At 40.1% G+C, this 16,063-nt stretch overlaps 1 protein-coding gene across 3 annotated transcripts in view; it reads right to left on the bottom strand.

Moving 5' to 3' along the window:
- Positions 1–16,063, bottom strand: part of SIAH1 (siah E3 ubiquitin protein ligase 1) — a 73,797-nt gene that overhangs the window by 9,181 nt on the left and 48,553 nt on the right. The window contains exon 1 of one of the 3 annotated variants that reach the window (XM_082489578.1): positions 10,730–11,145. The exons of the other annotated variants lie outside the window; for them this stretch is intronic. The gene's annotated coding sequence lies outside the window, so the exon portion shown is untranslated. Of the gene's footprint in view, positions 1–10,729; positions 11,146–16,063 lie in introns of those variants that run through there. 3 annotated transcript variants of the gene reach the window in all.

Raw genomic sequence — 16,063 nt, forward strand, 5'->3', positions numbered from 1 at the left:
CATGAATTATGAATTTTTTCAACCCTTTCAAGACACTGTTTTCTTTAGTGCCCTTAGCTATATACTATTTCTTATTTCAGACACCCCAGGACTTCTCTTTTCCTGCATAATAACCAAAAGCCAGAGCAATCCAATGTAACAGAGTATCATAAAACAAGACCAAAAAAAGTCTACAAAATTGAGCCAAGTCTCACAATGATTTCCTTTTCCAAAATGTGATTTGTGCAGTTCATCTCCTTTTCATACAAAATTACAACAACTTCCACTAACTTTACTGATCCGGCCTGCCTGAAATTGCAGGTAGCTTTTTTCTTGCACCTCAAGACACTCCCTACCAACCCCTCTTTGCAATCATCAGGAAAGGAAATCCCAATGGATTTATATAATCATGGAATCAGTCATCCTCTTCATGGCTACCTCTGCAGTGAACCACCAGACCTTAACGCTCAGTGTTTTTGATGCTATCATATACGTTCTCTTGGACACAGTATGATCACCATTGAGTCACTGTTAGTGGGCAATCCAGATCTTCTCCAAATTCAACACATACCATGCGGCAAACAGATACAAACAGCACTATGTAAACAAAATCAGTATTATTACAGCACCAAATTATAGTGACCTGTTTCTAATCCAATACTAATGCCCTGGCTAGTGCTGTTTGACTTCTGCCTCGTAACTATCATATTAACTATTTCTCCTACCTATCTATGCCAGAATATTAAACATCAACCTAGGGGGTGGTTTTTTTCCCAGCTATCAAAGATTTTCTTTCCAACAACTTTATGATGTAAAATTAAGAAGGAACAGTGTCCTACAGAAGACATACAACAACCACATAAAAATCACAGCAGCAAGCAACTACTACCATGACTACAGTACTCCTTTTTAAAAGCAACAAAGAACTTCAATTTAAAAAGTGAATAACCCATGCTCTAGCCAACCAGAATTTTCCATATTCTAGAGAATCAAGATCCAAGTTAGCATGGAATACCGGAGAGTACACTGCTATGATACTCCAGTCTTGCAAAGAAAGACAAGCTGAAGAACAAAGTTCAGAGAAAAAATGACTAACTGATAAAACCTCAAATTTCATTCTAGAATGAAAACTAAAAATGTCTCATCAATAGCAAAAACCTGAGTTTGGACCGCTCACTCTGTACTATATAATCAGAGAACATCCGAGCTTTTACACGTCTTATAATTATACGTAGCATTAAATAAGAAAACAAGTTTCTTTGTAAATTTAGGCCATCAAAAAATTATAACGCAAAATAGGATGTTTACCTCCCCCATCTTTTGAGCTTGGTAGGAGAGGAAGCAGGACAGAAAGCAAAAGCTAGGGGAACTATAAAGGAAACTCCTGAAAATTCAAGCTACACTAAAAACAATTTATCAAATGCCACCGCTAGAAAAAGAATATGCAGCAATACATTAACTAAACTGGTATAAGCAACAATAGCAAAAATTATTGATATTAGGTAATCTATTGCAATAAAAGAAAGTTAAGCCCCAAAGTAGCTAGTGAAACAACCTTTTCCATTATATACAGTTAAACAAAAATACAGAGAAAAAGAATCATTCTTTAAATGCAAATCAAAGCCAAAAACTTGCATTAAAAAGATCATGGACCGCTTCCAAATTGGACTTCACTGTATTTTGAGGTTTAAAAACAAGCAAATAACTTTATCTTGCTGACAATGCCGAATCCCACCTACTACAGAGGTGTGAAGATGGTGATAGAGAAATATCCCTCAAAGCTGGATACTGCACACTCTTGCACTGTACCTGAAGCCAGAGCCTTCCTTGACACAGGACACCTGAAGCTCTAGCATGCCCACATGTGGAACCAATAGCACGATAAACTATAGTATGAACTCAAAACAGCAGTAGTCCCACACTAGCTTTCTCCCAAACTGAGAGTGCCCTTCTGTAGCCTGCCACAGTTTGAGCACAGGAAAGCTAAGAGAGATAAAGCAGAAGTACAGGTTTCAAAATAAAAATGGCAGAAGCTACAGAATCTAACAAAATAAAGAAAAAACACATATGAAAATACAGACAACTCTATGCAAACAATAAAAAACATGAAAAACAGTTTTTAATTTTTTTTTTTTGTAATATCTAATTTCCTTTCACTGTGCACAGAGCCCACTGAACTGGGCTGCATCAGGACCATCTTCCAATAATTCAGCCCAGTAATTTTTATGAACACAGGTAGACAGTTACCTCTTTAAAAGTTCCAGACATAGCATGTTGCAATAAAATATAAGGCTGGCATAGAGGAGGGTCAGCTACAAACCGAATTAGTAACAGCACCAGAAAAAAAAAACAAGTTATTTTTCATGCTGTAACATATACTACCATTCAGAAGTATCTAAAGCAGGAAGCACTTAAGTCTGTTCTACAAGATATCATAGATGGGGACTGTATACAATTACACTCTATTAGTAAAACAACAAAAAAGAAACAAACAACAAAACCCTCTGTAAATGTTAACAGCAAATCCTAACGAGTGTGACAATTTGGGGGCTGTGTTTCTTTCCTCAATGTGATTTTGCAAAAACTATATTCTTCACTGCATACTGTAATTGCCACGCAATATTGCATCACCATTCCTGTGTCTGTGGCAGACACAGGGAAGAGGGTGTGGCATGGAAGTGCCTACCTTAATTCAATAAGGCTAAACTAAAAAGAAGTACCTGTACTCTGATGTGTCTTCACATACAAAGTCTTTCCACGATAACTATTCCAATACAAAGTCAAGACCTATTTTATGCTCAATATTTTTCCTGAATAACTGAATAGTACTAGGGGCCAGACCATCAAAATAATCAGACCTGATCGAGAAGGGGTTGGCCTATAAAAGAGACTGATCATGACACAGAAAGCTGCTCTGCAGGAGGAGTCAGGACAGGATTATGTATGTTGACTATTTTTATAAAGACCTCTCCATCTTGTGCATCGTTTAAGTTCACACATATTTACATCTTAAATAATAAGTTATTCTTGCGATCCTTTATTTGTTCTGTATTCCTGTATGCAGTCCTGATGACGGTGGAGCCCTGTGAAGAATGGCAATCTGACCTGTCGAGGGCACAGACGTAGGGGAGGGCTTGGAGTACTGAGACACTGATTCCAGAGTACAGATCTTGGTGCCTCAAGGTATGTCAAACATGAAATCTACACAGAAGTACATCCAGCACCACAGAACACAGAGTAGTGACACCAGAGGCCTAACTTTTAACTCATCAGAAATTACTAATTTTTCAGAACTTCTAGGACTAACCTACACAGAATCCCTAGTCATTTTGAGGGAGAATTTTTACAAGTTTGTTTGTTGGGTTTTTTTTAAATCCAAATATTTAATCTTCAGAAGCAAGAACATTTAGATCAATGTCAGATAAAGATAACGTCTTTATTTTATCACACACAAATAACGCAAAGAGACTAAAATGCACAACATTGTAAATGTAAAGGATCAAGTCCACACTTTTTAAATGGACATTTCTACACTTTGGAAGTAAGATTTTCCTACTATGGATACCTAATTCAAAAGGAAAGCTATGGAGATCTAAGATGGAACACAGGCTCTCGTATTTTGTTGATATACTGCAGGCAGAAAATGAAAAGCACTGAAATGATCTACATTGTAACACATGTAAGACCTTAGTAAAAGAAATGCAAAAACACAGTGGCGTGTTCACATTTCTGATGGTTCCAAACTTCTCAGTACTTTGTTTCTTTAAACTCCCATGTTCTACATGCCTTGTGTTTCTAGCATCCATTCTTTGAAGTACATGTGCCTCCATTAAAACCAATATGATCTACTTAAGTCACTTAAGTTTTCCCCGCTCATCAGTTCTGAATCAGCTGTTCTGGTAGTACTGTTGCACAAGGATTCAACTGCCACCATTAAATTTTTTTTAAATTGTTATTACAATGTTATTCAAATTCTCAAATTTGGCCACAGACAAGTCTACCATAGTCACACTCCTGCACAGAGCAACAGCTCTACTGCTTTTCATGAAAACATCAGTTTTAGAATGTGGCTTTATCTCATGAATAAGAGCACTCTTCCAGCGAGTTTTATCAACCTGAGGCACAGCAAACAGAAATAGGTTGAACTGCTGACTCCACAGACCACCATGTTACATTAAAAGATTGAGCATTCCTTGAAACCTTAAAAAAAAAAAAAAAAAAAAAAAGTGGTACTAGAGCAGTAGTCTGTGGAATGGGAGACCTCGGTTTAGTTCCTGCTCTATCACAAGTTTCTGAGTCACCACAGGCAAGTACTTCCCTGCCTTTTACAGGTTTTAAAATATGAAAAGGAGCTGCGAGTATCAGACATAAATGCAAAAGGGAATGAATTAACTTGATAAGGATACTAAATTAACTTTGCAGATTCTATTCAAATTTACATCAGGTTAGTAATAACTAAATATCATTATACACTAAAGGACACTATGTTAAATAATTTAACATCTCAGTTTTTACACTCAGCAGTAGTCAAACTTCAATTACTGTTTATTTTCAACTCCCGCTCACGTATTGAAAACTGCCCTCTATCATTCCAGCATTCTGTACATCAAAGAGACAAATTAGGGAGGCATTGGCAACTCCCTTCTCACTAATTCTATTGTATCTAATCTGAAGGCCTCCTTCTGAGCCATCAACTCCATATTGACATTTTATGGAAAGCAAAGCAAATAACTTTTCTTTAGACAGATCCTTGTATTTAAAAAAAAAAAAAACAACCTCAACTTTCTTTGCGAAAACCCAACCACCAAGCTTTTGTAGCAAGTGATTCAATTTCAGCAGAAAAAGAGCTCTCGGGCAAGAGAATTATATGTTCTTTTATTGCCATTAAATTCTGATCAGGTATATCTCAAATGCTAAGCAAAATGCACTATTTCACTTATTTCTATTTCTTGGGAAATGCTTCATGGCATACAAAATTAAAATTCAACCATAGTCACTCTGAAGTAAGGCCTGAGTCTGCATCAGAAAATAAAACACAAGATACTATAAATGGTTTGGAAATGACAAGAGTAGATGTATCATTCTGTTACTTCATGCTCTCTTTATCAGCACTTTCTAAATTCAACACCTATCACCACATCCTTCTGTGCAAAATATTGCCCTCTCTTCTGTTATGTAGGTAAATCAAAACTTGAGTCTATGTTGCAGTGCTGAATCTCAAACATCAAATCCTAACAATGACTCACTATCCAGAGCGTAATTGTAAACTTCAGTACTCTATAGCCTTTTTCTTTTACAGGAGCATTACAAATATATATTAGATTGGAAGAGCAAGCATACAAACATTAGGAAATAATAAATCTAAACTTTCACAGGCAACCTTAAGTCTTACTTCCTTATATGCATATTAAGGAATAGCCTCCATAAAATAATCTTTTTCCCCCCACTGAACTCCTTTAGTAGAGATGAGCACCTGTACATCCATGGAAGAATTATGATTGTACAAGGAACAACTTTTCCTTAAATGGAACACCTGATTTTAAAATAAAGCTGTTTAGGGCAGCAGCTGGTTTTAATATGCACAAAAGTGCTCTTAAAATTACTGCTTTACAGCTGCTGTAGAAGAACGTCTGTCTCAACTTCTACTATGGAATGCATGCTTTTTATTTGTAAAATTTCCTTTCTAATGTTTATACTTGACCTAGCACAAAGCCAGACTAAAATTTTACAGTACATCATCAACATCTGCCAGCTGAATTATTCCCCAGTCACACCTGTGCAACCAGTCTTCAAATTACATCCTTAACGTACTTGCGTAATCACACAGATATTGGCCATGTAGAGATGAACTCTACGCAAATTAACTCTCAACTGCGGTGACACCTTCATGCACAAAAAAGGGGAAAAAATTCCTATGAATGAAAGTCATTTTGTGACTAATTAGATTGTATATATATCTACATTAAACACATATATGTGCATATATATTTCAAAAGAAACAGTCATTCAGAAATCAAAAGATCAGTTGAGCAGAGCATTTTCACAGCTTTTAGAAGACAACAACTGCACATGCACATACGGAAGAAGAAAGGAACAAGACATAAGGCTCATATATAGGCAAAAGTGAACAAATTTACATGAATTTTAAAACTAGCTTTAGGTAAACATGAGAATTTTTTCTTGTACACCTTAAAGTGGGGTTATATATGAGTCAACACAAATACATATTGAAGATTAAAGATTAAAATATCCGAACAAAGATAGCAAAATCTGAGCCCTATGTCTGGTCAAAAAAATTACAGGAGCTAGTGAGGCTTCAAAAATTAAAAAAAAATATAATAAAATCACAGAGTCCATTTTTACAGATCTGTGGATAGGATTAAGGTCTTGGTTCTAAGCTGATACACTGAGTTACAGTCTTTATCTTTCAAAAAGAAAGTAGGAACATGACATGTTTCAAAGGTTCTTATATGTTTTAACAGTGTTTGTAAGAACTGCTCAGTCACAGTATTTCTTACGAGCTTTCAGGTACCATTACAAACAACTGAAGAAAATGGTTCACCTATAGCACAAAGTACAATCCACCAGATACAGGCTCACACATACAGTATGTCAGAGTGCAATTCCGCCACTGCTACAACAAACAAAAGCAAGCTGCCACCAAAAGGAATGGTTGTGCTGCCTGCCTTTTACCCATTAGTTTTCTTTCTCTTTAAGGTAACGTACTCAACAAGATCAGTCTTGCACAACTAGGTCAGTGCTTACACTGGCACACCAGGAAGACACCAAAAACAAGTTGGCAACGGAGGGTGAGACCATTCCTTCTCAGCTGTAAGCCTGCACTTACACTGATCCCGAGCACACCCACAATGACAGAGGATGACATCTGCAGCAGCAGCACTGGCTCTTATGTTACCATGCAGCAAACTACCCTGGGAAGTGAACCAGGTGATAGGTACCCACTCCTCACAAGCAGCTAGTTTTCAACTTAACTTGTGACTTAAACTGGCCCATTTCACATTCATATTGGTGACAGCAACGCTGCAAGTTATCCCTGGCAGCCTGAACAGAAACTGTCTTTAGCTACTGCAGAACTGTAACCTGGATGTGCCACAGCTTGTTCAGTGCTACATCTTCTAATATTTCTTCTTTCCTAACACTGATGTGTTAACAGCAACTAAGCACGTATTTCAGAAATAATACTAAGTGACTTTTAGAAAAAATATATGACAGACTAATTTTTAAAACCCACTTCAAACTAGTACCTACATCACGTTTCAACATAAAGCAACATGTACTAATATTCAAAAAACAGAACTTTGAAACCTAATATTTCAGTTGTCATCCCCTTGCAAAATATAGAAGACATAGAACCTTCCCTCATGAAAGATCTGTAATAGAGTAAACAGAAACAACAAAGATAAGCCTTTTAATACACCTACCTTTCTAAGCTAGACACCAGCCCTAGCAGTTTTTACATAAAGGAATTTCTTTTCAAGCTTTTTCTCCTCTAATTTAACAGTAAATTGTTTCAAAACACTCCTACTCCAGTTAAAACCTTTTCAACCTTTTGACAATCTGTACATTAGCAAAATTTAACATAAATTTTCGTTCGTATCTAGTTTTCTTTTGACATATTTCACCTGAACACTTACTTGAAAATAACTCTTAAAAAGTGTGGCATTCAAAATGCTCCTCCATGACAGTGTTCAAAAAACCAAACACAAACACTGAAAAGCCACTGTGGTCTTTCATCAAAGACTAAATGAATTTTTGCTCCGTTTAGTTATGAAGAACCATAGGAAAGAACTTTAAAATATTAACTTAAAGACTTCACACCACACATACCAAAGTTCAAAGAACTGCTGTTTCACTTTAAAGGAGCTGATGACTAAATCTTTAAGCAGAAGTTATCACTACACTCTCCTTGTTTTTCTTCATGTCTCAGCAAGGTCATCAATTGTTACAAGAAAAGATACAAACCTGTTTCTAGATAAGGCAAACAAAAAAGGAAATGGTCAACAACTGTCTGTAGATGAATTTGTTGCACTTTTAAAATCCATTTCCCTGTAGGAATACATCCACAGCAATTTTTAAAAACGCTTTTCCAGATGCAAAAGGACAAATACAGTCTTCACCATTCAAATAATATTTTACTTCCCCACTGAAAACACAGCCAACCTCAGCTTCCGTATTCAGCTTCTACAAAGGGAAACAAGTCAAAATCAGAAGGGCACCATTTGGTTAACTGCAATTATCAAGCACTTTATCTGATTAAAGTACTGTGGAATTAGTAACCAAATCTCTCATTATTCCTATGATAACAGAAACAATCATCATTTCATAGATTAACTCAACAGGCATATATTTAAAACAATTGTCCCAGGCATTACAGAAACATAGTATGTAGTATGGATTAGAACTGGAAAATACATACATATATGAAGTGTGGCATAAAACCTAAGAGTATTAACGGGGCATTAATGCTAGGTTTTGTTTTCTTTCTTTACCTAGTATAGTTGACAGCTAAACACACTATAGCATGATATAAAACAACCATTAAAGCAAAACACACACTGATAATCTTTTTGGCAAAACTCAGTCTAACTTTTAAAGCTGACAGTTACAAGATTACAAGCAGAAAAATGAAGCAAACAGATTGTAACCTAAAATTTAAGATAATGTTTCTCATAGGAGTTGCATGTATAGTCCTGCAGAACATTTCACATGAAGACCAGAGTTCATGAAACTATCCTACCTGATTTTGAGTTTTCGGGCCAAAAAAAAGTTGATTTTTACGTAAACATCCTCTTCCATATTAGAGGCAGGTGCCTTTGACAGTACCTCTTTCTCAATTCAAACTAAGCAGACAGCAGCAACTCTGCTCAAATCTAAGTATGGAAAGTACTTGTGTTATTTAAAATATTTACTTTCTTTAGTTCACACCTACTTAGCTGGAGCCACTGAATTTCTGAGCTAACTCCTCTAGTGCAGTCTAATTAGACTATAGCACTAAAGCCTTACCAATAGAAATGACAGATTAATGGACAGGATACTTTGTAATGACATGGATTTTCAGGACCAAAACCACCAGTTTCAGAATTCCTGGGTCACAACAGATTGCTAAAACTATACTACTGATGGATAACTCTAATCCTTGTGCTTTCCTGTATAATACTTCACTACTGTGAAAAGTGGTAAAACTATTTAAGAACCTTAGTTTCCACTGACACTAATGCAATCATCATTTCTAGCACTCAATTTTTACATCAATGTTACAGCGTAGAACAAATGATAAAAGTAGAACTAGTCAATTTTCTCTTTAGGTATATTCCACAAAGTTATTTTCTGCAAGAGATGACTAATCCAGAGATCTAAGTTTTATCCTAAAAGCCCGTGTATTAGTCCAGCTGTATTCCAATACTTCAAATCTTCTTGAAGACCAGCTTGAACAATTCAGGGTTGAGAAGAGTTGCTTCCATTTTTTCCTCCCTCTCTGGAGTACACTGTGCTAGCCTCAGACTTAAGAAGGGAGATAAACAGACAACTGAAACTACGTCCCACGTGTGGAACATCCCATGTCCTGCACGACCTAGACCAATTAGCCATGAGCTTCCTAACATCCACTCATCTACCACGTTAAACAAATTAAGTCACTTTATCAATTTATTTAGCATGTGAGGAAACTAATTATTACAGAGGAAAGGTAGCATTCACCCACATTGTTTGAAATACAGACTGAAGAGAGAATATTGGACAAATATCGTATGTTTACAGTTGCAAATGGAATATGAGCTTATAATAAAAGTGCCACCCGTTCACCACCGGAAAAGAAACTTAGTACTTCTGACTAAACACTTAGAATGCTTTGCCTTTCACTACAAAAGCTATTGTTTCCCGTCCTTTTAAAACGGTGGAGAAAGGGGAAAGAAGGAAGGTCTCCAACCTTTTAATTTTGCAGGGGAACCCGTGGGATGAGCAAGAATCTCCCCCCACTCTTAGCCCGCACCGGATTAGAGAAGAGGAAGACGGCAGCCTTCCCAGGAAATGTCACAGAGGGGCAGCCAGCGGCCCGTTTACTCCGTCAACCTGTTTCCCGCGGCGGCCGGGCCCGCCGGGACGCAGGCAGCGAGGGGCGCCGCCGGGGGCCCGGAGCGACAGGCCGCCCCCGCCTCCCCGCGCCGCCGCGGCCCTGCTGACCTTCGCCGGGCCGGGCCCCGCTCCGCTCCCCCCAGCACAAAGCGCACCGCGCGGCGAGGCCGGGCCCGAGCCCACAAAGGGGCAGCCCCGCGGCCCAGGCCCACGCACGGCGGGCCCTCGGCAGCAGCCGGGCCGGGCCGGGCCGCCGCCTCAGCTTGGCGCACAATAGCTGGGCAGAAGGGCTCGGAGCCGCCCGCCGCCGCGGGGCCGCTTCCCTCCTCCCTTCCTCCCCTCGGGACCCACAGGCCCGGCCGGGGAGGAGAAGGGCCCGCCGCGCCTCGCTCCCTCAGGCCAGGCTGCTCGAGCCCCCGTCGCAGGCGGCGGCGCGGGGCCCGGCCGCCGGCAGGAAACCGGACGCCCGGGCTGCGCTTAGGCCGCAGCGGGGCCTTGTCCCGACTCTCCTCTGCGGCCGCCGCGCCAGCCCCGCGGCCGCGCCGGGGCCTTCCGCGGGCACCAGCCCCACGCAGGGGCCGGGCGGGGAGAAGGCCCGGCTGGGCGATCCGCTCTCGCCCCTCCGAGGCCCCTCGGCCTCCCTCCGCGGCGCGCTCACCTGTGGGCTCTGGGCTGGGCGGGACCCCGCTGCGGCGGCCTGACTCCACCGATCGTGCGGGCTGCGGGGCGACTGGCTGTGCCGCTCTCGCCGAGACGCTCGGTGCCCGGCCCGACCGCCCGAACCGACCGCGCGCTCCCTCCTCCCTCTCGCTGCCGGCCGAGGAGACACCGCCACGGGGGCGCGCCAGCTGCGGCGGAGCTCTCCTGCCTGCCAGGCGCGCTCCCGAGGCGGGCGGGCGGCAGCGCGCACGCGCACCCGGCAGCGCCGCGCGGGCCGGGCAGCCCAGCTCCCGGCGCGGCGCGGGCCGGCGGCGCTGGGAACAAAGGCCGCCGGGCTCCGCGCCGCTCTGCGGGGAACCTGCGCGGCTGGCGGCCGGCTGCTAGCGGCCCCCAGGCCCCTCCGTGCTTTCACCCGTTTCCCGGGTCCGGGGAGAGGCCGCCTTTTACCTGCGCCGCCCGCCGAGCCCCGCCAGGGCCACTCGGCTCCCTCGAGAGAGAGCGAGCCCGGGGCGGCGCCGCGTCCGGGAACAGGGAAGAGGCCGCAGGCCCGGCCCTCGCCCCCCAGCGTCCGGTGGGTCGTGACGGCGGCCCCCTCCAGGCCCGCGGGCGCGCTCCGGCCCTGAAAGCGAGATTTTTAGCACGCCAGCGTTTGCCGGGTCAGGGCCTGAAAGGCCCAACTGGGGTCTGTCACAAGGGCTATTAATTCTAGTGTAAAAAATTGAAAGAGCCCTCGGAAGGGGCCTTTCTTACAGAGGCCAGTAGCATCCAGCACAGGAGCATTCTGGTGATTTTAAGGGACTGCTAACAACAAACCCTTCCTCCGCTCTCTCCCTCTGCAAAGGATTTGCACAACTCAGGTTAGGCCCCAGTCCAGCAATGCCCTAAATACATACATAACTTTCAGCACATAAACTGGATGAAATTAATGTAATTACTAGTGTGCTTACATATGCTTTGTTGGATTAGGACCCTGTTCATCTACTGAAGCTATTCAGAGGTTTGCCAGAGAAGAGCCACTGTTTATTTTATTTTCAGTAAAATATTTTAAAATATGTATTTGCTGTCTTATTTCAATTTTTGAATGACTGAAGCAGTTTCTTGGCTAGTATAATTGGTTATCCAGATGGTTCTCAATATCCTCCTCATTCCTTTTGATGACCAGAAAGCACTTCTTTTTGTATAACATTTTTATGTTGAATCTGCCAAGGCTGCTCTTATTCAGAGATTTTGGGCTAAGTTTTAAGGCAGCTTCTCCAAAATACATCACTGTAGTGATGCAGTACAATATGTACCAAACCCACTATTTAAGAATCCTCCCAAGTATAGATTAACATCAATTATTTATTGTCAAAGGATGACAACTATAGGAGCGTAAATTCTTTGCGCATAATTTTTCCCTGCACATCTGGTATCTATGCAGTAGTTATTGAGGCTTTTCCTTTAGGTATTCATAAGGAACGATACACATGGCAATGATTGCCAACCCATAGTTGGGTTGGCTCATTGAATACTTAGGAAAATACATTATGATTAAGTAAAGCATTATTTTTGTCCTGGATAGCAACATGTTATCAATATTAGAGGGTTTTTTCCACCTTTGATTTTAGTACAGAGTAGGGCCAATCATCTGATGTATTTTTAAACATATGGAAGCCTATTCAGTAGTGGAAACTTCAAAAAAGGTAGTCTCCTATGGAGAACAAGGAAAAAAGCTTCTCTAATAGTAGCAGTTAGTATTTTTAGATACGAGAACCGGAGTGCCTATCAGTTCCAGTAGTCTGTGTAGTTTCTTGCAAAGTATCTCTGTGGTTAAGGCTTTGATCCTGCAAACACACGCTAACTTTTTGCTGAAAAAGGCAAGTTGACAGAGTCTCGCAGTCCTGTATCAGATCAGCGCGTTGCTAGTTGGTCACTATTACTAAGCATTTGCTTTTCACTGACCTTTCACTGTACAGAAACAAGTTCCTTGAGGAGTGAAAGTAACTAAGCCTGGCTTCTAATGGATTTTTCTCCTCTCTCTCTCTTTACCACAGGAACCTTCCACTTCACTCCCCTGTTCCTGCTGTCCTCACCTCTGAAATGCCTCCAGCTTGCCCACATGCCTTACCTAACCCTTTGTAGCACCCCGGCATGCTCATGCCTGTAACTGACCACTGCCCCAGAGGGGGTACCCGATGCAGCTGCTTCCCAGCTGTGTGCACGCACCCACTGCTCTGTCACCCAGTTCACACCTTTGACCTCTCCAGCTGGCAGACCAAAGAGTTCACACTTCCCTCCTTCCTTCAACAGGACCACTTACCTATTTTCCTCCACAATCCATCATTACACTTCCCAAGAAAGTTACAGGAACTTGTGTCTTTGAGACTCATTCCTCCCTCAAACCAGGGTGAAACTAACCTACAGGTTCAAAAGGTAGTAGAGAGGGCTGTCTGGAATAGACCCCACAGCAACATCACACAAGCTTCATTACTGTAGGAAATTAGGGTAAAACAGTCTGAAAGACACATTAAGAAGTCATCTAATCTGTCTTCCTGCTCCAAGGTAGAATCAGCTATGCTTTCGTTATTTCTGACAGATGTTTGTCTAAACAGCTGATAAAAATCCTCTTACAGTAGAAATTTTTAAACCATCCTCCAAAACATATTCTAGTGTTTGTCTGTCCTTACCATCACATTGTTTCACCCCATGATATATAACCTAAACCTCCCATTATAATTTTAGCCCCTTCTTGAAACACTTCTGTGAACACAGAAACATTTTTTTCTTTCTCTGTTTTTGAAGGCTTTAATCCTCAGTAATTACATCAGTTCCTTTCCATCTATTAGGTCACCACTGCAAGGCCTCTGATCATTCTCGTCTTTTCTCTCTGCATACTCTGCAATTGCTCGTTTTATTCTTTTTTGACTATAGTTCTGGGAAATGGACACAGCAGTCCAACTGAGGGCCTTTTAAATGCTGAGTAATAAAGGCTGACTCTATGGGGATGCCATTACGTTAGCAGTATCGATCAATATAATAGTTGCAAACTGAAGTTAGTTGTTAACATCAAGTTTTACTAATTATTAATTTATTTACATTACTTTTGTATGCATTGTTTAGCAGGAAAAGCACCTACTGTCACTATGGAAGTATATAATACCCCTGTGGTTGATAAAGTTATATATGTATGTAGGCCTGTAGTTTAATGGGATTACTGTCTTCTTATTCTTAAAAGTACTATTATTTCATATTCATTTAGTAAAAGGGATAAACTAGTTCACACTATTTATGTGAGTTGATGTCATATTTTACAAAGCTCATATATATTATTATAGTATACATGAGATTTAAAGTGAAAGGTCATTAGTGATATTTTATGTTTCTGCAAAACACATTCTTTGTTTCAAGAATGAAGAGAGTATTAGCCACACGTGGCAGCATTCTCTTCGGATGTAGAAATATTGTTACCAATGGATAAACTGGATACTCATAATTTTGTGGCTGGACCTGGTTTCTTGGGCAGAAACACTGCTTCTGATCATTCATGGTAACACTTGATCCTGGTAGCTAAGTGCCTACCTCCTAAGTGAAGCACCCAAAAGTAAACCAACTTCTAATCTTGTCTGTAGCAACACTGAAGCTAGCAAAAATACACACATTTAAGCGAATTTTCTACTTAGAGCATTCTGAAGTCTCTAAAAGTAATGAAAAATTAATTTTTACCCAGTTTTGTGTATCCTATTCTAACTGCTTTTTTTTGTATTGAAATGAGAACACTAAGCTCTTAAGAAAAATAAGTGCATAGTGTCCAACAAAACACACTCATTTTGAGACTTGTGTAAACGAAGTACCTGAAGGTAACATAGTACACTAATTACAAATTACTGATTACACAAATTACAAAAGGACATCCAAGGATAATTGCTCAAAGTACTAAATACAGTATGACTTCACAAGAAAAAAAGCTATTCTTCATATGCATACATACAGTCTATTTACAAAAATACAAATAAGATACTTTTAACCTTATTTTTTCTGGCCAATTAATATCTTCCTCATACATATTAGCACTATAGATGCATTACTAATGATTTTTGCTGTCCACAATCTCCCAGTATCACAGAAAGAAGGACGACAAACTTTTAAAGTTTGTCTCCAACATCCATGAGGACTCTTAAAGACAATAATACTGATTAAGATGTAAGACCGGTTGCTGATCTCTACTGATCTCTTAATCCTTTTTTTAATTTATATTCTTCACTGCCTAGGCTGCTAAACCTCTCTATTCCCAAACAGTTTATTGAGGGACTTTCTGACAGCAAGAAAGTGAAAGAATAGCACAACTACTTAAAACAGTTCATTAAAAAAATAATCTTATTTTTTCAGGTAAACATTAATAGCTGTTTCATATGTTTGGACTACACATTTTGTATAGTAACAAAATTCTGAGCTAATAAGAACGCCACAAGAAAGCAATTTTTGGATATGCTGAAGACCTTATATAAACTGTTGAACTAAACCTAGTTTGTAAGGAAGTCATGAGATTCTCTGAAATAAGTGTGATATCCCACTCTTAACCTGCAAAGCCTCATACGTATACAGGATTGCTGACTCCAGTAATTTTATTGACAAATACTTCACATGACAAAAGGCTTGGGGATTTTTTTTTTCCTGCAATGCTGCCTCTAACATCTGCAGCATTCAAGTGATTCCCTCAAATTTGGTTTCCACTAAAAAAAAAAAAAAAGTGAACAAACAAAACCTTCAAAAGTAAAAACTAAAGTTTCAAAAGGCAAATAAATAGAATCCAAAACTTAATATTTAAAATAATAAATATTTCATTTTTAAGCTAATGTTATATTAGACTGGTTGGATTTGATGGTCCTGATGTCCCAGTTAACTTCATTGGAAATACTCATAGAAACTATATGTTATAGTCTATTATTAATTATAGTGCAGCTATGTACTAAGTCTTTGAACGCTTAAAAGACAGACAGACAGCCTGAAAAAGTATGACTGGTATTCTGTATTAAATAATTATCATAACTAATTTAACTGAGCTCATTTATTTTATAAAGAAAGATTTTCCGGTTTTGTTTGCACTCCATGCATTTGATTTATTTACCAGTTATGTCCTTTTTCAAGATTTATAAGAAGCTGAAGTTGAAGAAGAGGTGGGAGACAGGCTTTACAGAAAGATTACGAAGACACAAGGATTTTTAGTTTAGCAATGGACAGAGCGTTGAGGAGACATAAAAATAATCTTTTTAAAGTGAAAAAGATACTAAATTACTTTAAAAAGTTATTCTGGGTGGAAAAAATGTGCCCTGTTACCCTTTAAATCATATAAACA

Source organism: Vanellus vanellus (assembly GCF_965231255.1).
Source record: "Vanellus vanellus genome assembly, chromosome: 12".
NCBI lineage: Eukaryota > Metazoa > Chordata > Aves > Charadriiformes > Charadriidae > Vanellus > Vanellus vanellus.